Raw genomic sequence first — 22,773 nt, forward strand, 5'->3', positions numbered from 1 at the left:
CCTCATCACAGATACTGTTTGCTATACGGCCACGATGCGCAACTGATTTCCAAGATTCGTCTTCCTCCTGTGAGGATGGAACTCACGACCCCTGGTTTACTAGACCAATGCTCTACCACTGAGCTAAACAGGCGCCGCCTAGCGGCACTTTTGCGTACTTCATCCGTACGGTCGTCTGAATCATCAGACTTCAGCTGACAACACTTCATATTTTCGACTAATATTTGCAGCTATGGCGACCCATTACTGCTTGGCTACACATCTGACACGTAGCCGTGTTCTCTCCAACCAAAACCACTTGCACTTCAGAACATGACTTTCACACATGTCTACAAAATCACCTTCACATCAAATACAGTTTTCTTGCGACTGATGGAGACGTAGGCAAATTTTAAAGTTGCTATTTCCATTACATCACGTTAATCAGAAAATCGGTAATTTACATCTGCAGCGGAAATAAATTCCGTTCCGGCCAGCGTAGGCCTCGAACCCACGACCCTGTGAATAAGAGTCTCATGCTCTACCGACTGAGCTAGCCGTGCTGCCTCGTTGGATACCTGCTAGGAGCAGATCACACAGTACTCGTTTGAGTTGGGTGGTCCCATACAGAATCTCTCCATGCTTCCTAATGTTTTCCTAACGTCACACTCGTCACGTACTTCACTTTTATTTCATAATCATTTCTGAGAGGTAAAGGAATTGCATGCCAATCTGCAGAGCTAGCGGCGTCAAAATTAACACACATACTTGATGTGACTCAAAAGCCGAACGAGTTACTTTCCGACGTTGTTTTAGATGTGCAAGTGCCAGTCAAAACTCGCGGTGAGGGAACTCTGCCGACCATTTCGCTAGTTAACACCGGTCTTGTTGTGTGTGTTTCAGGTTCAAGACCATCTCCAAGTACAAAATGGTCAACAGCAACATTCAGACGGTTTCGTACTGCTCAGTTGCTACATTAAAACGGAATGTCTCTTTTTCAGAAATGGAAAAACACGACCGTGACAGGATTCGAACCTGCAATCTTCGGATCCGAAGTCCTACGCCTTATCCATTAGGTCACACGGTCACTGACGACCAAGTGTAACTTATATACGACCCATTTCGAAACGCTCACACCCCCTGAGGAACTGTGTTTTCGTTCCACACAGCCCCTGCCCCTTACTCTTTTCCACCCATTCGTTACATTCAACCTCTTACGAGACCGACCAAACATACACAGGAAAAGAAGACCACACACTTTGCGCATTCGGAATCGATGGCAGGGTGTCCCTCGCCGCACTTGCTACGATGGCCATTTGCTACTTCTGCAGAAGCGGCGACGACGACGACGACGACGACGACGACGACCGCGAGAGGCTCTGAGATTTGTGAGAAATACATCTATAAAATGTAATTCAGACTGCCTCGTCTCACCTTATGCTACACCGCTTTGGCAAATGCTTTATCTGCGCCATTCGCCTTAATCACATCTGAGAGTAATTCTTAATAATACGCCTGTCGCTAATTGTTCCTCATCACAGATACTGCTTTCTATACGGCCACGATGCGCAACTGATTTCCAAGATTCGTCTTCCTCCTGTGAGGATGGAACTCACGACCCCTGGTTTACTAGACCAATGCTCTACCACTGAGCTAAACATGCGCCGCCTAGCGGCACTTTTGCGTTCTTCGTCCGTATGGTCGTCTGAATCATCAGACTTCAGCTGACAACACTTCATATTTTCGACTAATATTAGCAGCTATGGCAACCCATTACTGCTTGGCTACACATCTGACACGTAGCCGATATTCTCTCCAAACAAAACCACCTGCACTTCAGAACATGACTTTCACACATGTCTACAAAATCACCTTCACCTTCAAATACAGTTTTCTTGCGACTGATGGAGACGTAGGCAAATTTTAAAGTTGCTATTTCCATTACATCAGGTTAATCAGAAAATCGGTAATTTACATCTGCAGCGGAAAAAATTCCGTTCCGCCCAGCGTAGGGCTTGAACCCACGATCCTGTGAATAAGAGTCTCATGCTCTACCGACTGAGCTAGCCGTGCTGCCTCGTTGGATACCTGCTGGCCAGCAGATCACACAGTAATCGTTTGGGTTGGGTGGTCCCATACAGAATCTCTCCATGCTGCCTAATGTTTTCCTAACGTCACACTCGTCACGTACTTCACTTTTATATCATATTCACTTCTGAGAGGTAAAGGAATTGCAAGAAAATCTGCAGAGCTAGCGGCGTCAAAATTAACACACATACTTGATGTGACTCAAAAGTCGAACGAGTTACTTTCCGACGTTGTTTTAGATGTGCAAGTGCCAGTCACACCTCGCGGTGAGGCCACTCTGCCGTTCATTTCGCTAGTTAACACCTGTCTTGTTGTGTGTGTTTCAAGCTTAAGTCCATCTCCAAGCACAAAATGCTCAACAGCAACATTCAGACGGTTTCGTACTGCTCAATTGCTACATTAAAACGATATGTTTCTTTTTCAGAACTGGAAAAACACGACCGTGACAGGATTCGAACCTGCAATCTTCCGATATGAAGTCCTACGCCTTATCCATTAGGCCACACGGTCACTGACGACCAAGAATAACCTATATACGACTCATTTCGAAACGCTCACACCCCCTGAGGAACTGTGTTTTCGTTCCACACAGCCCCTGCCCCTTACTCTTTTCCACCCATTCGTTACATTCAACCTCTTACGAGACCGACCAAACATACACAGGAAAAGAAGACCACACACTTTGCGCATTCGGAATCGATGGCAGGGTGTCCCTCGCCGCATTTGCTACGATGGCCATTTGCTACTTCTGCAGAAGCGGCGGCGGCGGCGGCGGCGGCGGTGGCGACGACGACGATGGCGACGACGACGACGACGACGACGACGACCGCGAGAGGCTCTGAGATTTGTGAGAAATACATCTATAAAATGTAATTCAGACTGCCTCGTCTCACCTTATGCTATACCGCTTTGGCAAATGCTTTATCTTACAAACTAGTACGGGAGAAAATAAGATCGCCCATGGTGCTGTCCACCGTCAGGAGCGGGGACCGGATGACAGAGACTTGGCAGGAAACTGCCGAGGTCCTTCTCCGGGTCCTGCTGCCTGATGATGTGGAAGAAGAGGATACAGAAGTACAAAGGCTGATCAGGGAGGAAGACCGACAAGATTATGAAAACAACAGTATGGTCTATCCCTTCTCAGAAGAGGAGGTCGAAGCCCAGATAAAAGCCCTCAAAAAGGGGAAGGCTCCTGGACCAGACGGTATCACAACGGAAGTGGTGCAGTTCCTGGCTCCCCAGCTGGTGGCACCTCTCACCAAGTTGTACAATGAGTGCTTGAGACTCAGAAAATTCCCTAACACCTGGAAGAAGGCAAATGTTGTAATACTCAAGAAAGGCCCAGATAAGGACCCAAAAGAAGCCAAATCATACAGGCCCATCTGCCTACTAGACATACTGGGGAAACTTTTTGAGAGGTTGCTGGCAGACAGACTGGCTGCACATCGTGTGTTGTGTGGGATGTGCGACAGGCAATTCGGTTTCCGGTCGGGGAGATCAGCGTCTGACGCTATCGCCCTTGCCGCGGAGGTCTGTGGCTCAGTCCCGCACAAATACATTGTTGGCATCATGGTGGATATCAGCGGCGCCTTCGACAATCTGTGGTGGCCCTCGCTCTTCTCTCGCTTGCGAGAGAAAGAGTGTCCAGGGCCGCTATATGGTTGTTTTAGGAGCTACTGTGAGGGAAGGGAGGTCTGGCTATCGTCCCCTAGCGGGAGGGTTAGAAAGAAGATTACAAAGGGGTGTCCACAGGGCTCTGTCCTTGGGCCACTCTTTTGGGACATAACAATGGAACCACTCTTAGAAGATCTGCAGAATAGCGAGGATGTGCTAGAGGGCATAGCCTACGCAGACGACCTCCTTCTGTTGGTTGGCGGCCGCAGCCGCGAAGAACTGGAACCGAAAATTGAGAGAGCAATTTCTATCTTGACCACATGGTGTCACAGAACAAAAATGACTATATCACCCAGTAAGTCTACATATCTGTTGCTCAAGGGACAACTAGTTAGGAACCCGACGGTGAGAATAGACGGCTCGCCAGTGCTTCGGCGACGTGAGGCCCGGTACTTGGGCGTAATCGTCGATGAGAGATGGAACTATACATCGCATGTTGACACAATAACACAGAGATCCCTAGAAACACTGAATAAACTCATTGGCATAGGACACAAGCGGTTTCACTTACCACCAGACCTAATCAAACTATATCATAACAGCATACTGACCTCCATCGTGGGACACGCGTCAGGAGTCTGGGCTCACAGGCTCACGAGGGTCATGCCTGCCATGGCCGTGAGGAGAGTGCAGCGGAATATGCTCCTGCGCTCTGTAGGAGCATATAGAACAACACCAGGGGGGGCGCTATTAGTACTCATGGGGCTGTGTCCTCTGGACATTAAAATAAGAGAACAGGCGGCATGGTACTGGGCCAAGAAATGCAACAGGGATAAAATGATAGAAATAATGGGGATCTACACGGGCTTTAAATCGGAAATTAGAAATAGGGGGGAAGAACTTTGGCAAGAGCAATGGGATGCGGACGACACAGGTCGGAGAACGCATGAACTGCTGCCAAATATTAAGGAGCGCTTACAGCTCAGATATTTCAAGCCATCAAGAGGACTTCTGCACTTCCTCACTGGACATGGACCCTATCCAGCATACTTATGCAGATTCGGGAAACGGGCTACACCAGCGTGCGACTGTGGGGCCCCACAGGGTACCCCAGACCATGTGGTGTATGAGTGCCATCTCTTTGACGAAGTAGCATCACAACTCAGACTCCAACTACCAAATCAAGACACGTACCACTTACTCAGGCGCGAGGATCACTTTCAAACTTTAAATAATCTTGCGAATGAGATCTCGGGCAAAATATTAAAGGACTTTCTTAGGAACAATCAAAATTAACCCGAAACTGACAAACAACTGACCAGACCTAAGTGCACCCGTCTCTTTCCGCCGGACGTGGAATTGGCCAGCCGTTTCACGGCTGGGATCCGCCACGCTCCTGGACCAGGAGGAGGGTGCACATTTCTACCGGATTTGACCAACACACCGAAATTGACAGTAGCGTAGGAATAGGTTAAGAAGTAGGATAAGTTAGGATAATACCTTAGTATAAACTGCAGCGGTTCAAACGTCTTGGGCCAGCCCGGTGCCAGGGGCATGCCCACTGGGATCAGCTCAGTGGGCCCGGCCACAAACAGTAGGTTTATACTCACGCTGGCACGTGTGTAACGTTGCAGTTAGATTAAGTAGGTTAATATTAGAAGTAGAAATGCCCATAGCAAAAAAAAAAAAAAAAAAACTAACACTAAAAAGTAGGTAATAATATTAAGCAATGAATGCTGTAGTAACTGTATTATTGTATGTAAACAAAGACCCACTAATGCTTCAGGTGGTGGGTTATTCTGTATCATAATATAACATTGGTTAATAAAGATATTTTTTTTTAACAAAAAAAAAAGGGGGGGAAAAAAAAATGCTTTATCTGCGCCATTCGCCTTAATCACATCTGAGAGTATTTCTTAATAATACGCCTGTCGCTAATTGTTCCTCATCACAGATACTGTTTGCTATACGGCCACGATGCGCAACTGATTTCCAAAATTCGTCTTCCTCCTGCGAGGATGGAACTCACGATCCCTGGTTTACTAGACCAATGCTCTACCACTGAGCTAAACAGGCGCCGCCTAGCGGCACTTTTGCGTACTTCGTCCGTACGGTCGTCTGAATCATCAGACTTCAGCTGACAACACTTCATATTTTCGACTAATATTTGCAGCAATGGCGACCCATTACTGCTTGGCTACACATCTGACACGTAGCCGTGTTCTCTCCAACCAAAACCACTTGCGCTTCAGAATATGACTTTCACACATGTCTACAAAATCACCTTCACTACAAATACAGTTTTCTTGCGACTGATGGAGACGTAGGCAAATTTATAGTTGCTATTTCCATTACATCACGTTAATCAGAAAATCGGTAATTTACATCTGCAGCGGAAAAAAATTCCGTTCCGGCCAGCGTAGGGCTCGAACCCACGACCCTGTGAATATGAGTCTCATGCTCTACCGACTGAGCTAGCCGTGCTGCCTCGTTGGATACCTGCTGGCCAGCAGATCACACAGTAATCGTTGGGGTTGGGTGGTCCCATACAGAATCTCTCCATGCTTCCTAATGTTTTCCTAACGTCACACTCGTCACGTGCTTCACTTTTATTTCATAATCATTTCTGAGAGGTAAAGGAATTGCATGACAATCTGCAGAGCTAGCGGCGTCAAAATTAACACACATACTTGATGTGACTCAAAAGCTGAACGAGTTACTTTCCGACGTTGTTTTAGATGTGCAAGTGCCAGTCAAAACTCGCGGTGAGGGCACTCTGCCGACCATTTCGCTAGTTAACACCTGTCTTGTTGTGTGTGTTTCAAGCTTAAGTCCATCTCCAAGCACAAAATGCTCAACAGCAACATTCAGACAGTTTCGTACTGCTCAATTGCTCCATTAAAACGGTATGTTTCTTTTTCAGAAATGGAAAAACACGACTGTGACAGGATTCGAACCTGCAATCTTCGGATCCGAAGTCCGACGCCTTATCCATTAGGCCACTCGGTCACTGACGACCAAGTGTAACTTATATACGACCCATTTCGAAACGCTCACACCCCCTGAGGAACTGTGTTTTCGTTCCACACAGCCCCTGCCCCTTACTCTTTTCCACCCATTCGTTACATTCAACCTCTTACGAGACCGACCAAACATACACAGGAAAAGAAGACCACACACTTTGCGCATTCGGAATCGATGGCAGGGTGTCCCTCGCCGCATTTGCTACGATGGCCATTTGCTACTTCTGCAGAAGCGGCGGCGGCGGCGGCGGCGACGACGACGACGACGACAACGACGACCGCGAGAGGCTCTGAGATTTGTGAGAAATACATCTATAAAATGTAATTCAGACTGCCTCGTCTCACCTTATGCTATACCGCTTTGGCAAATGCTTTATCTGCGCCATTAGCCTTAATCACATCAGAGAGTAATTCTAAATAATACGCCTGTCGCTAATTGTTCCTCATCACAGATACTGCTTTCTATACGGCCACGATCCGCAACTGATTTCCAAGATTCGTCTTCCTCCTGTGAGGATGGAACTCACGACCCCTGGTTTACTAGACCAATGCTCTACCACTGAGCTAAACATGCGCCGCCTAGCGGCACTTTTGCGTTCTTCGTCCGTATGGTCGTCTGAATAATCAGACTTCAGCTGACAACACTTCATATTTTCGACTAATATTAGCAGCTATGGCGACCCATTACTGCTTGGCTACACATCTGACACGTAGCCGATATTCTCTCCAAACAAAACCACCTGCACTTCAGAACATGACTTTCACACATGTCTACAAAATCACCTTCACCTTCAAATACAGTTTTCTTGCGACTGATGGAGACGTAGGCAAATTTTAAAGTTGCTATTTCCATTACATCACGTTAATCAGAAAATCGGTAATTTACATCTGCAGCGGAAAAAATTCCGTTCCGCCCAGCGTAGGGCTTGAACCCACGATCCTGTGAATAAGAGTCTCATGCTCTACCGACTGAGCTAGCCGTGCTGCCTCGTTGGATACCTGCTGGCCAGCAGATCACACAGTAATCGTTTGGGTTGGGTGGTCCCATACAGAATCTCCCCATGCTGCCTAATGTTTTCCTAACGTCACACTCGTCACGTACTTCACTTTTATATCATATTCACTTCTGAGAGGTAAAGGAATTGCATGAAAATCTGCAGAGCTAGCGGCGTCAAAATTAACACACATACTTGATGTGACTCAAAAGTCGAACGAGTTACTTTCCGACGTTGTTTTAGATGTGCAAGTGCCAGTCACACCTCGCGGTGAGGCCACTCTGCCATTCATTTCGCTAGTTAACACCTGTCTTGTTGTGTGTATTTCAAGCTTAAGTCCATCTCCAAGCACAAAATGCTCAACAGCAACATTCAGACGGTTTCGTACTGCTCAATTGCTACATTAAAACGATATGTTTCTTTTTCAGAACTGGAAAAACACGACCGTGACAGAATTCGAACCTGCAATCTTCGGATCCGAAGTCAAACGCCTTATCCATTAGGCCACACGGTCACTGACGACCAAGAACAACTTATATACGACTCATTTCGAAACGCTCACACCCCCTGAGGAACTGTGTTTTCGTTCCACACAGCCCCTGCCCCTTACTCTTTTCCACCCATTCGTTACATTCAACCTCTTACGAGACAGACCAAACATAGACAGGAAAACAAGACCACACACTTTGCGCATTCGGAATCGATGGCAGGGTGTCCCTCGCCGCATTTGCTACGATGGCCATTTGCTACTTCTGCAGAAGCGGCGCCGACGACGACGACGACGACGACGACGACGACGACCGCGAGAGGTTCTGAGATTTGTGAGAAATACATCTATAAAATGTAATTCAGACTGCCTCGTCCCATCCTATGCCGTACCGCTTTGGCAAATGCTTTATCTTCGCCATTCGCCTTAATCACATCTGAGAGTAATTCTTAATAGTACTCCTGTCGCTAATTGTTCCTCATCACAGATACTGTTTGCTATACGGCCACGATGCGCAACTGATTTCCAAAATTCGTCTTCCTCCTGTGAGGATGGAACTCACGACCCCTGGTTTACTAGACCAATGCTCTACCACTGAGCTAAACAGGCGCCGCCTAGCGGCACTTTTGCGTACTTCGTCCGTACGGTCGTCTCAATCATCACACTTCAGCTGACAACACTTCATATTTTCGACTAATATTTGCAGCAATGGCGACCCATTACTGCTTGGCTACACATCTGGCACGTAACCGTGTTCTCTCCAACCAAATCCACTTGCGCTTCAGAATATCACTTTCACACATGTCTACAAAATCACCTTCACTTCAAATACAGTTTTCTTGCGACTGATGGAGATGTAGGCAAATTTATAGTTGCTATTTCCATTACATCACGTTAATCAGAAAATCGGTAATTTACGTCTGCAGCGGAAAAAAATTCCGTTCCGGCCAGCGTAGGGCTCGAACCCACGACCCTGTGAATAAGAGTCTCATGCTCTACCGACTGAGCTAGCCGTGCTGCCTCGTTGGATACCTGCTGGCCAGCAGATCACACAGTAATCGTTTGGGTTGGGTGGTCCCATACAGAATCTCTCCATGCTTCCTAATGTTTTCCTAACGTCACACTCGTCACGTACTTCACTTTTATTTCATAATCATTTCTGAGAGGTAAAGGAATTGCATGAAAATCTGCAGAGCTAGCGGCGTCAAAATTAACACACATACTTGATGTGACTCAAAAGTCGAACGAGTTACTTTCCGACGTTGTTTTAGATGTGCAAGTGCCAGTCAAAACTCGCGGTGAGGGCACTCTGCCGACCATTTCGCTAGTTAACACCGGTCTTGTTGTGTGTGTTTCAGGTTCAAGACCATCTCCAAGTACAAAATGGTCAACAGCAACATTCAGACGGTTTCGTACTGCTCAATTGCTACATTAAAACGGTATGTTTCTTTTTCAGAAATGGAAAAACACGACCGTGACAGGATTCGAACCTGCAATCTTCGGATCCGAAGTCCGACGGCTTATCCATTAGGCCACAAGGTCACTGACGACCAAGTGTAACTTATATACGACCCATTTCGAAACGCTCACACCCCCTGAGGAACTGTGTTTTCGTTCCACACAGCCCCTGCCCCTTACTCTTTTCCACCCATTCGTTACATTCAACCTCTTACGAGACCGACCAAACATACACAGGAAAAGAAGACCACACACTTTGCGCATTCGGAATCGATGGCAGGGTGTCCCTCGCCGCATTTGCTACGATGGCCATTTGCTACTTCTGCAGAAGCGGCGGCGGCGGCGGCGGCGGCGGCGGCGGCGGCGACGACGACGACGACGACGACGACAACGACGACCGCGAGAGGCTCCGAGATTTGTGAGAAATACATCTATAAAATGTAATTCAGACTGCCTCGTCTCATCTTATGCTATACCGCTTTGGCAAATGCTTTATCTGCGCCATTCGCCTTAATCACATCTGAGAGTAATTCTTAATAATACTCCTGTCGCTAATTGTTCCTCATCACAGATACTGTTTGCTATACGGCCACGATGCGCAACTGATTTCCAAGATTCGTCTTCCTCCTGTGAGGATGGAACTCACGACCCCTGGTTTACTAGACCAATGCTCTACCACTGAGCTAAACAGGCGCCGCCTAGCGGCACTTTTGCGTACTTCGTCCGTACGGTCGTCTCAATCATCACACTTCAGCTGACAACACTTCATATTTTCGACTAATATTAGCAGCTATGGCGACCCATTACTGCTTGGCTACACATCTGACACGTAGCCGTGTTCTCTCCAACCAAAACCACTTGCGCTTCAGAATATGACTTTCACACATGTCTACAAAATCACCTTCACTTCAAATACAGTTTTCTTGCGACTGATGGAGACGTAGGCAAATTTATAGTTGCTATTTCCATTACATCACGTTAATCAGAAAATCGGTAATTTACATCTGCAGCGGAAAAAAATTCCGTTCCGGTCAGCGTAGGGCTCGAACCCACGACCCTGTGAATAAGAGTCTCATGCTCTACCGACTGAGCTAGCCGTGCTGCCTCGTTGGATACCTGCTGGCCAGCAGATCACACAGTAATCGTTTGGGTTGGGTGGTCCCATACAGAATCTCTCCATGCTTCCTAATGTTTTCCTAACGTCACACTCGTCACGTACTTCACTTTTATTTCATAATCATTTCTGAGAGGTAAAGGAATTGCATGACAATCTGCAGAGCTAGCGGCGTCAAAATTAACACACATACTTGATGTGACTCAAAAGCCGAACGAGTTACTTTCCGACGTTGTTTTAGATGTGCAAGTGCCAGTCAAAACTCGCGGTGAGGGCACGCTGCCGTTCATTTCGCTAGTTAACACCGGTCTTGTTGTGTGTGTTTCAGGTTCAAGACCATCTCCATGTACAAAATGGTCAACAGCAACATTCAGACGGTTTCGTACTGCTCAATTGCTACATTAAAACGGTATGTTTCTTTTTCAGAAATGGAAAAACACGACCGTGACAGGATTCGAACCTGCAATCTTCGGATCCGAAGTCCGACGCCTTGTCCATTAGGCCACACGGTCACTGACGACCAAGTGTAACTTATATACGACCCATTTCGAAACGCTCACACCCCCTGAGGAACTGTGCTTTCGTTCCACACAGCCCCTGCCCCTTACTCTTTTCCACCCATTCGTTACATTCAACCTCTTACGAGACCGACCAAACATACACAGGAAAAGAAGACCACACACTTTGCGCATTGGGAATCGATGGCAGGGTGTCCCTCGCCGCATTTGCTACGATGGCCATTTGCTACTTCTGCAGAAGCGGCGGCGGCGGCGACGACGACGACGACCGCGAGAGGCTCTGAGATTTGTGAGAAATACATCTATAAAATGTAATTCAGACTGCCTCGTCTCACCTTATGCTATACCGCTTTGGCAAATGCTTTATCTGCGCGATTGGCCTTAATCACATCTGAGAGTAATTCTTAATAATACGCCTGTCGCTAATTGTTCCTCATCACAGATACTGCTTTCTATACGGCCACGATCCGCAACTGATTTCCAAGATTCGTCTTCCTCCTGTGAGGATGGAACTCACGACCCCTGGTTTACTAGACCAATGCTCTACCACTGAGCTAAACAGGCGCCAACTAGCGGCACTTTTGCGTACTTCGTCCGTATGGTCGTCTGAATCATCAGACTTCAGCTGACAACACTTCATATTTTCGACTAATATTAGCAGCTATGGCGACCCATTACTGCTTGGCTACACATCTGACACGTAGCCGATATTCTCTCCAAACAAAACCACCTGCACTTCAGAACATGACTTTCACACATGTCTACAAAATCACCTTCACCTTCAAATACAGTTTTCTTGCGACTGATGGAGACGTAGGCAAATATTAAAGTTCCTATTTCCATTACATCACGTTAATCAGAAAATCGGTAATTTACATCTGCAGCGGAAAAAAATTCCGTTCCGGCCAGCGTAGGGCTCGAACCCACGACCCTGTGAATAAGAGTCTCATGCTCTACCGACTGAGCTACCCGTGCTGCCTCGTTGGATACCTGCTGGCCAGCAGATCACACAGTAATCGTTTGGGTTGGGTGGTCCCATACAGAATCTCTCCATGCTGCCTAATCTTTTCCTAACGTCACACTCGTCACGTACTTCACTTTTATATCATATTCACTTCTGAGAGGTAAAGGAATTGCATGAAAATCTGCAGAGCTAGCGGCGTCAAAATTAACACACATACTTGATGTGACTCAAAAGTCGAACGAATTACTTTCCGACGTTGTTTTAGATGTGCAAGTGCCAGTCACACCTCGCGGTGAGGCCACTCTGCCGTTCATTTCGCTAGTTAACACCTGTCTTGTTGTGTGTGTTTCAAGCTTAAGTCCATCTCCAAGCACAAAATGCTCAACAGCAACATTCAGACGGTTTCGTACTGCTCAATTGCTACATTAAAACGATATGTTTCTTTTTCAGAACTGGAAAAACACGACCGTGACAGGATTCGAACCTGCAATCTTCGGATATGAATTCCTACGCCTTATCCATTAGGCCACACGGTCACTGACGACCAAGAATAACTTATATACGACTCATTTCGAAACGCTCACACCCCCTGAGGAACTGTGTTTTCGTTCCACACAGCCCCTGCCCCTTACTCTTTTCCACCCATTCGTTACATTCAACCTCTTACGAGACCGACCAAACATAGACAGGAAAACAAGACCACACACTTTGCGCATTCGGAATCGATGGCAGGGTGTCCCTCGCCGCATTTGCTACGATGGCCATTTGCTACTTCTGCAGAAGCGGCGGCGGCGGCGACGACGACGACGACGACGACGACGACGACGACGACGACGACGACGACGACGACGACGACCGCGAGAGGTTCTGAGATTTGTGAGAAATACATCTATAAAATGTAATTCAGACTGCCTCGTCCCACCTTATGCCGTACCGCTTTGGCAAATGCTTTATCTGCGCCATTCGCCTTAATCACATCTGAGAGTAATTCTTAATAATACTCCTGTCGCTAATTGTTCCTCATCACAGATACTGTTTGCTATACGGCCACGATGCGCAACTGATTTCCAAAATTCGTCTTCCTCCTGTGAGGATGGAACTCACGACCCCTGGTTTACTAGACCAATGCTCTACCACTGAGCTAAACAGGCGCCGCCTAGCGGCACTTTTGCGTACTTCGTCCGTACGGTCGTCTCAATCATCACACTTCAGCTGACAACACTTCATATTTTCGACTAATATTTGCAGCAATGGCGACCCATTACTGCTTGGCTACACATCTGACACGTAGCCGTGTTCTCTCCAACCAAAACCACTTGCGCTTCAGAATATCACTTTCACACATGTCTACAAAATCACCTTCACTTCAAATACAGTTTTCTTGCGACTGATGGAGATGTAGGCAAATTTATAGTTGCTATTTCCATTACATCACGTTAATCAGAAAATCGGTAATTTACATCTGCAGCGGAAAAAAATTCCGTTCCGGCCAGCGTAGGGCTCGAACCCACGACCCTGTGAATAAGAGTCACATGCTCTACCGACTGAGCTAGCCGTGCTGCCTCGTTGGATACCTGCTGGCCAGCAGATCACACAGTAATCGTTTGGGTTGGGTGGTCCCATACAGAATCTCTCCATGCTTCCTAATGTTTTCCTAACGTCACACTCGTCACGTACTTCACTTTTATTTCATAATCATTTCTGAGAGGTAAAGGAATTGCATGAAAATCTGCAGAGCTAGCGGCGTCAAAATTAACACACATACTTGATGTGACTCAAAAGCCGAACGAGTTACTTTCCGACGTTGTTTTAGATGTGCAAGTGCCAGTCAAAACTCGCGGTGAGGGCACTCTGCCGACCATTTCGCTAGTTAACACCTGTCTTGTTGTGTGTGTTTCAGGTTCAAGACCATCTCCATGTACAAAATGGTCAACAGCAACATTCAGACGGTTTCGTACTGCTAAATTGCTACATTAAAACGGTATGTTTCTTTTTCAGAAATGGAAAAACACGACCGTGACAGGATTCGAACCTGCAATCTTCGGATCCGAAGTCCGACGGCTTATCCATTAGGCCACAAGGTCACTGACGACCAAGTGTAACTTATATACGACCCATTTCGAAACGCTCACACCCCCTGAGGAACTGTGTTTTCGTTCCACACAGCCCCTGCCCCTTACTCTTTTCCACCCATTCGTTACATTCAACCTCTTACGAGACCGACCAAACATACACAGGAAAAGAAGACCACACACTTTGCGCATTCGGAATCGATGGCAGGGTGTCCCTCGCCGCATTTCCTACGATGGCCATTTGCTACTTCTGCAGAAGCGGCGGCGGCGGCGGCCATGACGACGACGACGACGACGACGACGATGACCGCGAGAGGCTCTGAGATTTGTGAGAAATACATCTATAAAATGTAATTCAGACTGCCTCGTCTCACCTTATGCTATACCGCTTTGGCAAATGCTTTATCTGCGCCATTAGCCTTAATCACATCAGAGAGTAATTCTTAATAATACGCCTGTCGCTAATTGTTCCTCATCACAGATACTGCTTTCTATACGGCCACGATCCGCAACTGATTTCCAAGATTCGTCTTCCTCCTGTGAGGATGGAACTCACGACCCCTGGTTTACTAGACCAATGCTCTACCACTGAGCTAAACATGCGCCGCCTAGCGGCACTTTTGCGTTCTTCGTCCGTATGGTCGTCTGAATCATCAGACTTCAGCTGACAACACTTCATATTTTCGACTAATATTAGCAGCTATGGCGACCCATTACTGCTTGGCTACACATCTGACACGTAGCCGATATTCTCTCCAAACAAAACCACCTGCACTTCAGAACATGACTTTCACACATGTCTACAAAATCACCTTCACCTTCAAATACAGTTTTCTTGCGACTGATGGAGACGTAGGCAAATTTTAAAGTTGCTATTTCCATTACATCACGTTAATCAGAAAATCGGTAATTTACATCTGCAGCGGAAAAAATTCCGTTCCGCCCAGCGTAGGGCTTGAACCCACGATCCTGTGAATAAGAGTCTCATGCTCTACCGACTGAGCTAGCCGTGCTGCCTCGTTGGATACCTGCTGGCCAGCAGATCACACAGTAATCGTTTGGGTTGGGTGGTCCCATACAGAATCTCCCCATGCTGCCTAATGTTTTCCTAACGTCACACTCGTCACGTACTTCACTTTTATATCATATTCACTTCTGAGAGGTAAAGGAATTGCATGAAAATCTGCAGAGCTAGCGGCGTCAAAATTAACACACATACTTGATGTGACTCAAAAGTCGAACGAGTTACTTTCCGACGTTGTTTTAGATGTGCAAGTGCCAGTCACACCTCGCGGTGAGGCCACTCTGCCATTCATTTCGCTAGTTAACACCTGTCTTGTTGTGTGTATTTCAAGCTTAAGTCCATCTCCAAGCACAAAATGCTCAACAGCAACATTCAGACGGTTTCGTACTGCTCAATTGCTACATTAAAACGATATGTTTCTTTTTCAGAACTGGAAAAACACGACCGTGACAGGATTCGAACCTGCAATCTTCGGATCCGAAGTCCGACGCCTTATCCATTAGGCCACACGGTCACTGACGACCAAGAATAACTTATATACGACTCATTTCGAAACGCTCACACCCCCTGAGGAACTGTGTTTTCGTTCCACACAGCCCCTGCCCCTTACTCTTTTCCACCCATTCGTTACATTCAACCTCTTACGAGACAGACCAAACATAGGCAGGAAAACAAGACCACACACTTTGCGCATTCGGAATCGATGGCAGGGTGTCCCTCGCCGCATTTGCTACGATGGCCATTTGCTACTTCTGCAGAAGCGGCGGCGGCGGCGACGCCGACGCCGACGCCGACGACGACGACGACGACGACGACGACGACGACCGCGAGAGGTTCTGAGATTTGTGAGAAATACATCTATAAAATGTAATTCAGACTGCCTCGTCCCATCCTATGCCGTACCGCTTTGGCAAATGCTTTATCTGCGCCATTCGCCTTAATCACATCTGAGAGTAATTCTTAATAGTACTCCTGTCGCTAATTGTTCCTCATCACAGATACTGTTTGCTATACGGCCACGATGCGCAACTGATTTCCAAAATTCGTCTTCCTCCTGTGAGGATGGAACTCACGACCCCTGGTTTACTAGACCAATGCTCTACCACTGAGCTAAACAGGCGCCGCCTAGCGGCACTTTTGCGTACTTCGTCCGTACGGTCGTCTCAATCATCACACTTCAGCTGACAACACTTCATATTTTCGACTAATATTTGCAGCAATGGCGACCCATTCCTGCTTGGCTACACATCTGGCACGTAGCCGTGTTCTCTCCAACCAAATCCACTTGCGCTTCAGAATATCACTTTCACACATGTCTACAAAATCACCTTCACTTCAAATACAGTTTTCTTGCGACTGATGGAGATGTAGGCAAATTTATAGTTGCTATTTCCATTACATCACGTTAATCAGAAAATCGGTAATTTACGTCTGCAGCGGAAAAAAATTCCGTTCCGGCCAGCGTAGGGCTCGAACCCACGACCCTGTGAATAAGAGTCACATGTTCTACCGACTGAGCTAGCCGTGCTGCCTCGTTGGATACCTGCTGGCCAGCAGATCACACAGTAATCGTTTGGGTTGGGTGGTCCCATACAGAATCTCTCCATGCTTCCTAATGTTTTCCTAACGTCACACTCGTCACGTACTTCACTTTTATTTCATAATCATTTCTGAGAGGTAAAGGAATTGCATGACAATCTGCAGAGCTAGCGGCGTCAAAATTAACACACATACTTGATGTGACTCAAAAGTCGAACGAGTTACTTTCCGACGTTGTTTTAGATGTGCAAGTGCCAGTCAAAACTCGCGGTGAGGGCACTCTGCCGACCATTTCGCTAGTTAACACCGGTCTTGTTGTGTGTGTTTCAGGTTCAAGACCATCTCCAAGTACAAAATGGTCAACAGCAACATTCAGACGGTTTCGTACTGCTCAATTGCTACATTAAAACGGTATGTTTCTTTTTCAGAAATGGAAAAACACGACCGTGACAGGATTCGAACCTGCAATCTTCGGATCCGAAGTCCGACGGCTTATCCATTAGGCCACAAGGTCACTGACGACCAAGTGTAACTTATATACGACCCATTTCGAAACGCTCACACCCCCTGAGGAACTGTGTTTTCGTTCCACACAGCCCCTGCCCCTTACTCTTTTCCACCCATTCGTTACATTCAACCTCTTACGAGACCGACCAAACATACACAGGAAAAGAAGACCACACACTTTGCGCATTCGGAATCGATGGCAGGGTGTCCCTCGCCGCATTTGCTACGATGGCCATTTGCTACTTCTGCAGAAGCGGCGGCGGCGACGACGACGACGACGACAACGACGACCGCGAGAGGCTCTGAGATTTGTGAGAAATACATCTATAAAATGTAATTCAGACTGCCTCGTCTCACCTTATGCTATACCGCTTTGGCAAATGCTTTATCTGCGCCATTCGCCTTAATCACATCTGAGAGTAATTCTTAATAATACGCCTGTCGCTAATTGTTCCTCATCACAGATACTGCTTTCTATACGGCCACGATCCGCAACTGATTTCCAAGATTCGTCTTCCTCCTGTGAGGATGGAACTCACGACCCCTGGTTTACTAGACCAATGCTCTACCACTGAGCTAAACAGGCGCCAACTAGCGGCACTTTTGCGTACTTCGTCCGTATGGTCGTCTGAATCATCAGACTTCAGCTGACAACACTTCATATTTTCGACTAATATTAGCAGCTATGGCGACCCATTACTGCTTGGCTACACATCTGACACGTAGCCGATATTCTCTCCAAACAAAACCACCTGCACTTCAGAACATGACTTTCACACATGTCTACAAAATCACCTTCACCTTCAAATACAGTTTTCTTGCGACTGATGGAGACGTAGGCAAATATTAAAGTTCCTATTTCCATTACATCACGTTAATCAGAAAATCGGTAATTTACATCTGCAGCGGAAAAAAATTCCGTTCCGGCCAGCGTAGGGCTCGAACCCACGACCCTGTGAATAAGAGTCTCATGCTCTACCGACTGAGCTAGCCGTGCTGCCTCGTTGGATACCTGCTGGCCAGCAGATCACACAGTAATCGTTTGGGTTGGGTGGTCCCATACAGAATCTCATCATGCTGCCTAATGTTTTCCTAACGTCACACTCGTCACGTACTTCACTTTTATATCATATTCACTTCTGAGAGGTAAAGGAATTGCATGAAAATCTGCAGAGCTAGCGGCGTCAAAATTAACACACATACTTGATGTGACTCAAAAGTCGAACGAGTTACTTTCCGACGTTGTTTTAGATGTGCAAGTGCCAGTCACACCTCGCGGTGAGGCCACTCTGCCATTCATTTCGCTAGTTAACACCTGTCTTGTTGTGTGTGTTTCAAGCTTAAGTCCATCTCCAAGCACAAAATGCTCAACAGCAACATTCAGACCGTTTCGTACTGCTCAATTGCTACATTAAAACGATATGTTTCTTTTTCAGAACTGGAAAAACACGACCGTGACAGGATTCGAACCTGCAATCTTCGGATATGAAGTCCTACGCCTTATCCATTAGGCCACACGGTCACTGACGACCAAGAATAACTTATATACGACTCATTTCGAAACGCTCACACCCCCTGAGGAACTGTGTTTTCGTTCCACACAGCCCCTGCCCCTTACTCTTTTCCACCCATTCGTTACATTCAACCTCTTACGAGACCGACCAAACATAGACAGGAAAACAAGACCACACTCTTTGCGCATTCGGAATCGATGGCAGGGTGTCCCTCGCCGCATTTGCTACGATGGCCATTTGCTACTTCTGCAGAAGCGGCGGCGGCGGCGACGACGACGACGACGACGACGACGACGACGACGACGACGACGACCGCGAGAGGTTCTGAGATTTGTGAGAAATACATCTATAAAATGTAATTCAGACTGCCTCGTCCCACCTTATGCCGTACCGCTTTGGCAAATGCTTTATCTGCGCCATTCGCCTTAATCACATCTGAGAGTAATTCTTAATAGTACTCCTGTCGCTAATTGTTCCTCATCACAGATACTGTTTGCTATACGGCCACGATGCGCAACTGATTTCCAAAATTCGTCTTCCTCCTGTGAGGATGGAACTCACGACCTCTGGTTTACTAGACCAATGCTCTACCACAGAGCTAAACAGGCGCCGCCTAGCGGCACTTTTGGGTACTTCGTCCGTACGGTCGTCTCAATCATCAGACTTCAGCTGACAACACTTCATATTTTCGACTAATATTTGCAGCAATGGCGACCCATTACTGCTTGGCTACACATCTGACACGTAGCCGTGTTCTCTCCAACCAAAACCACTTGCGCTTCAGAATATGACTTTCACACATGTCTACAAAATCACCTTCACTTCAAATACAGTTTTCTTGCGACTGATGGAGACGTAGGCAAATTTATAGTTGCTATTTCCATTACATCACGTTAATCAGAAAATCGGTAATTTACATCTGCAGCGGAAAAAAATTCCGTTCCGGCCAGCGTAGGGCTCGAACCCACGACCCTGTGAATAAGAGTCTCATGCTCTACCGACTGAGCTAGCCGTGCTGCCTCGTTGGATACCTGCTGGCCAGCAGATCACACAGTAATCGTTTGGGTTGGGTGGTCCCATACAGAATCTCTCCATGCTTCCTAATGTTTTCCTAACGTCACACTCGTCACGTACTTCACTTTTATTTCATAATCATTTCTGAGAGGTAAAGGAATTGCATGACAATCTGCAGAGCTAGCGGCGTCAAAATTAACACACATACTTGATGTGACTCAAAAGCCGAACGAGTTACTTTCCGACGTTGTTTTAGATGTGCAAGTGCCAGTCAAAACTCGCGGTGAGGGCACGCTGCCGTTCATTTCGCTAGTTAACACCGGTCTTGTTGTGTGTGTTTCAGGTTCAAGACCATCTCCATGTACAAAATGGTCAACAGCAACATTCAGACGGTTTCGTACTGCTCAATTGCTACATTAAAACGGTATGTTTCTTTTTCAGAAATGGAAAAACACGACCGTGACAGGATTCGAACCTGCAATCTTCGGATCCGAAGTCCGACGCCTTGTCCATTAGGCCACACGGTCACTGACGACCAAGTGTAACTTATATACGACCCATTTCGAAACGCTCACACCCCCTGAGGAACTGTGCTTTCGTTCCACACAGCCCCTGCCCCTTACTCTTTTCCACCCATTCGTTACATTCAACCTCTTACGAGACCGACCAAACATACACAGGAAAAGAAGACCACACACTTTGCGCATTGGGATTCGATGGCAGGGTGTCCCTCGCCGCATTTGCTACGATGGCCATTTGCTACTTCTGCAGAAGCGGCGGCGGCGGCGACGACGACGACGACGACGACCGCGAGAGGCTCTGAGATTTGTGAGAAATACATCTATAAAATGTAATTCAGACTGCCTCGTCTCACCTTATGCCATACCGCTTTGGCAAATGCTTTATCTGCGCGATTCGCCTTAATCACATCTGAGAGTAATTCTTAATAATACGCCTGTCGCTAATTGTTCCTCATCACAGATACTGCTTTCTATACGGCCACGATCCGCAACTGATTTCCAAGATTCGTCTTCCTCCTGTGAGGATGGAACTCACGACCCCTAGTTTACTAGACCAATGCTCTACCACTGAGCTAAACAGGCGCCGACTAGCGGCACTTTTGCGTACTTCGTCCGTACGGTCGTCTGAATCATCAGACTTCAGCTGACAACACTTCATATTTTCGACTAATATTAGCAGCTATGGCGACCCATTACTGCTTGGCTACACATCTGACACGTAGCCGATATTCTCTCCAAACAAAACCACCTGCACTTCAGAACATGACTTTCACACATGTCTACAAAATCACCTTCACCTTCAAATACAGTTTTCTTGCGACTGATGGAGACGTAGGCAAATTTTAAAGTTGCTATTTCCATTACATCACGTTAATCAGAAAATCGGTAATTTACATCTGCTGCGGAAAAAATTCCGTTCCGCCCAGCGTAGGGCTTGAACCCACGATCCTGTGAATAAGAGTCTCATGCTCTACCGACTGAGCTGGCCGTGCTGCCTCGTTGGATACCTGCTGGCCAGCAGATCACACAGTAATCGTTTGGGTTGGGTGGTCCCATACAGAAACTCTCCATGCTGCCTAATGTTTTCCTAACGTCACACTCGTCACGTACTTCACTTTTATATCATATTCACTTCTGAGAGGTAAAGGAATTGCATGAAAATCTGCAGAGCTAGCGGCGTCAAAATTAACACACATACTTGATGTGACTCAAAAGTCGAACGAGTTACTTTCCGACGTTGTTTTAGATGTGCAAGTGCCAGTCACACCTCGCGGTGAGGCCACTCTGCCATTCATTTCGCTAGTTAACACCTGTCTTGTTGTGTGTGTTACACTAGATCGCGTGTTTCCAAGCACAAAATGCTCAACAGCAACATTCAGACGGTTTCGTACTGCTCAATTGCTACATTAAAACGATATGTTTCTTTTTCAGAACTGGAAAAACACGACCGTGACAGGATTCGAACCTGCAATCTTCGGATATGAAGTCCTACGCCTTATCCATTAGGCCACACGGTCACTGACGACCAAGAATAACTTATATACGACTCATTTCGAAACGCTCACACCCCCTGAGGAACTGTGTTTTCGTTCCACACAGCCCCTGCCCCTTACTCTTTTCCACCCATTCGTTACATTCAACCTCTTACGAGACCGACCAAACATAGACAGGAAAACAAGACCACACACTTTGCGCATTCGGAATCGATGGCAGGGTGTCCCTCGCCGCATTTGCTACGATGGCCATTTGCTACTTCTGCAGAAGCGGTGGCGGCGACGACGACGACGACGACGACGACGACGACGACGACGACGACGACGACGACCGCGAGAGGTTCTGAGATTTGTGAGAAATACATCTATAAAATGTAATTCAGACTGCCTCGTCCCACCTTATGCCGTACCGCTTTGGCAAATGCTTTATCTGCGCCATTCGCCTTAATCACATCTGAGAGTAATTCTTAATAATACTCCTGTCGCTAATTGTTCCTCATCACAGATACTGTTTGCTATACGGCCACGATGCGCAACTGATTTCCAAAATTCGTCTTCCTCCTGTGAGAATGGAACTCACGACCCCTGGTTTACTAGACCAATGCTCTACCACTGAGCTAAACAGGCGCCGCCTAGCGGCACTTTTGCGTACTTCGTCCGTACGGTCGTCTCAATCATCAGACTTCAGCTGACAACACTTCATATTTTCGACTAATATTTGCAGCAATGGCGACCCATTACTGCTTGGCTACACATCTGACACGTAGCCGTGTTCTCTCCAACCAAAACCACTTGCGCTTCAGAATATGACTTTCACACATGTCTACAAAATCACCTTCACTTCAAATA

General features: G+C 46.9%; 15 non-coding genes across 15 annotated transcripts; all 15 read right to left on the bottom strand.

Annotated features, from left to right (window-relative positions):
- Nucleotides 1–1,979: 1,979 nt before the first annotated feature.
- On the bottom strand, nt 1,980–2,052 carry Trnak-cuu (transfer RNA lysine (anticodon CUU)). The gene has a single exon. It is a non-coding gene; the product is annotated as a tRNA-Lys (tRNA).
- A 4,040-nt stretch (nt 2,053–6,092) lies between these two features.
- Nucleotides 6,093–6,169, bottom strand: Trnam-cau (transfer RNA methionine (anticodon CAU)). Its single transcript has one exon. It is a non-coding gene; the product is annotated as a tRNA-Met (tRNA).
- Nucleotides 6,170–6,617: 448 nt separating this feature from the next.
- Nucleotides 6,618–6,690, bottom strand: Trnar-ucg (transfer RNA arginine (anticodon UCG)). The gene has a single exon. It is a non-coding gene; the product is annotated as a tRNA-Arg (tRNA).
- A 925-nt stretch (nt 6,691–7,615) lies between these two features.
- Nucleotides 7,616–7,688, bottom strand: Trnak-cuu (transfer RNA lysine (anticodon CUU)). The gene has a single exon. It is a non-coding gene; the product is annotated as a tRNA-Lys (tRNA).
- Nucleotides 7,689–9,130: 1,442 nt separating this feature from the next.
- Nucleotides 9,131–9,207, bottom strand: Trnak-cuu (transfer RNA lysine (anticodon CUU)). Its single transcript has one exon. It is a non-coding gene; the product is annotated as a tRNA-Lys (tRNA).
- A 1,990-nt stretch (nt 9,208–11,197) lies between these two features.
- Nucleotides 11,198–11,270, bottom strand: Trnar-ucg (transfer RNA arginine (anticodon UCG)). Its single transcript has one exon. It is a non-coding gene; the product is annotated as a tRNA-Arg (tRNA).
- A 908-nt stretch (nt 11,271–12,178) lies between these two features.
- Nucleotides 12,179–12,255, bottom strand: Trnak-cuu (transfer RNA lysine (anticodon CUU)). The gene has a single exon. It is a non-coding gene; the product is annotated as a tRNA-Lys (tRNA).
- Nucleotides 12,256–13,726: 1,471 nt separating this feature from the next.
- Nucleotides 13,727–13,803, bottom strand: Trnak-cuu (transfer RNA lysine (anticodon CUU)). Its single transcript has one exon. It is a non-coding gene; the product is annotated as a tRNA-Lys (tRNA).
- Nucleotides 13,804–15,252: 1,449 nt separating this feature from the next.
- On the bottom strand, nt 15,253–15,325 carry Trnak-cuu (transfer RNA lysine (anticodon CUU)). The gene has a single exon. It is a non-coding gene; the product is annotated as a tRNA-Lys (tRNA).
- Nucleotides 15,326–15,777: 452 nt separating this feature from the next.
- Trnar-ucg (transfer RNA arginine (anticodon UCG)) lies at nt 15,778–15,850 on the bottom strand. Its single transcript has one exon. It is a non-coding gene; the product is annotated as a tRNA-Arg (tRNA).
- A 941-nt stretch (nt 15,851–16,791) lies between these two features.
- On the bottom strand, nt 16,792–16,868 carry Trnak-cuu (transfer RNA lysine (anticodon CUU)). The gene has a single exon. It is a non-coding gene; the product is annotated as a tRNA-Lys (tRNA).
- Nucleotides 16,869–18,306: 1,438 nt separating this feature from the next.
- Trnak-cuu (transfer RNA lysine (anticodon CUU)) lies at nt 18,307–18,383 on the bottom strand. The gene has a single exon. It is a non-coding gene; the product is annotated as a tRNA-Lys (tRNA).
- Nucleotides 18,384–19,839: 1,456 nt separating this feature from the next.
- On the bottom strand, nt 19,840–19,916 carry Trnak-cuu (transfer RNA lysine (anticodon CUU)). The gene has a single exon. It is a non-coding gene; the product is annotated as a tRNA-Lys (tRNA).
- Nucleotides 19,917–20,364: 448 nt separating this feature from the next.
- Trnar-ucg (transfer RNA arginine (anticodon UCG)) lies at nt 20,365–20,437 on the bottom strand. Its single transcript has one exon. It is a non-coding gene; the product is annotated as a tRNA-Arg (tRNA).
- Nucleotides 20,438–22,479: 2,042 nt separating this feature from the next.
- On the bottom strand, nt 22,480–22,551 carry Trnat-agu (transfer RNA threonine (anticodon AGU)). The gene has a single exon. It is a non-coding gene; the product is annotated as a tRNA-Thr (tRNA).
- Nucleotides 22,552–22,773: the final 222 nt, after the last annotated feature.

Source organism: Schistocerca gregaria, unplaced genomic scaffold (genome assembly GCF_023897955.1).
Source record: "Schistocerca gregaria isolate iqSchGreg1 unplaced genomic scaffold, iqSchGreg1.2 ptg000180l, whole genome shotgun sequence".
Taxonomy (NCBI): domain Eukaryota; kingdom Metazoa; phylum Arthropoda; class Insecta; order Orthoptera; family Acrididae; genus Schistocerca; species Schistocerca gregaria.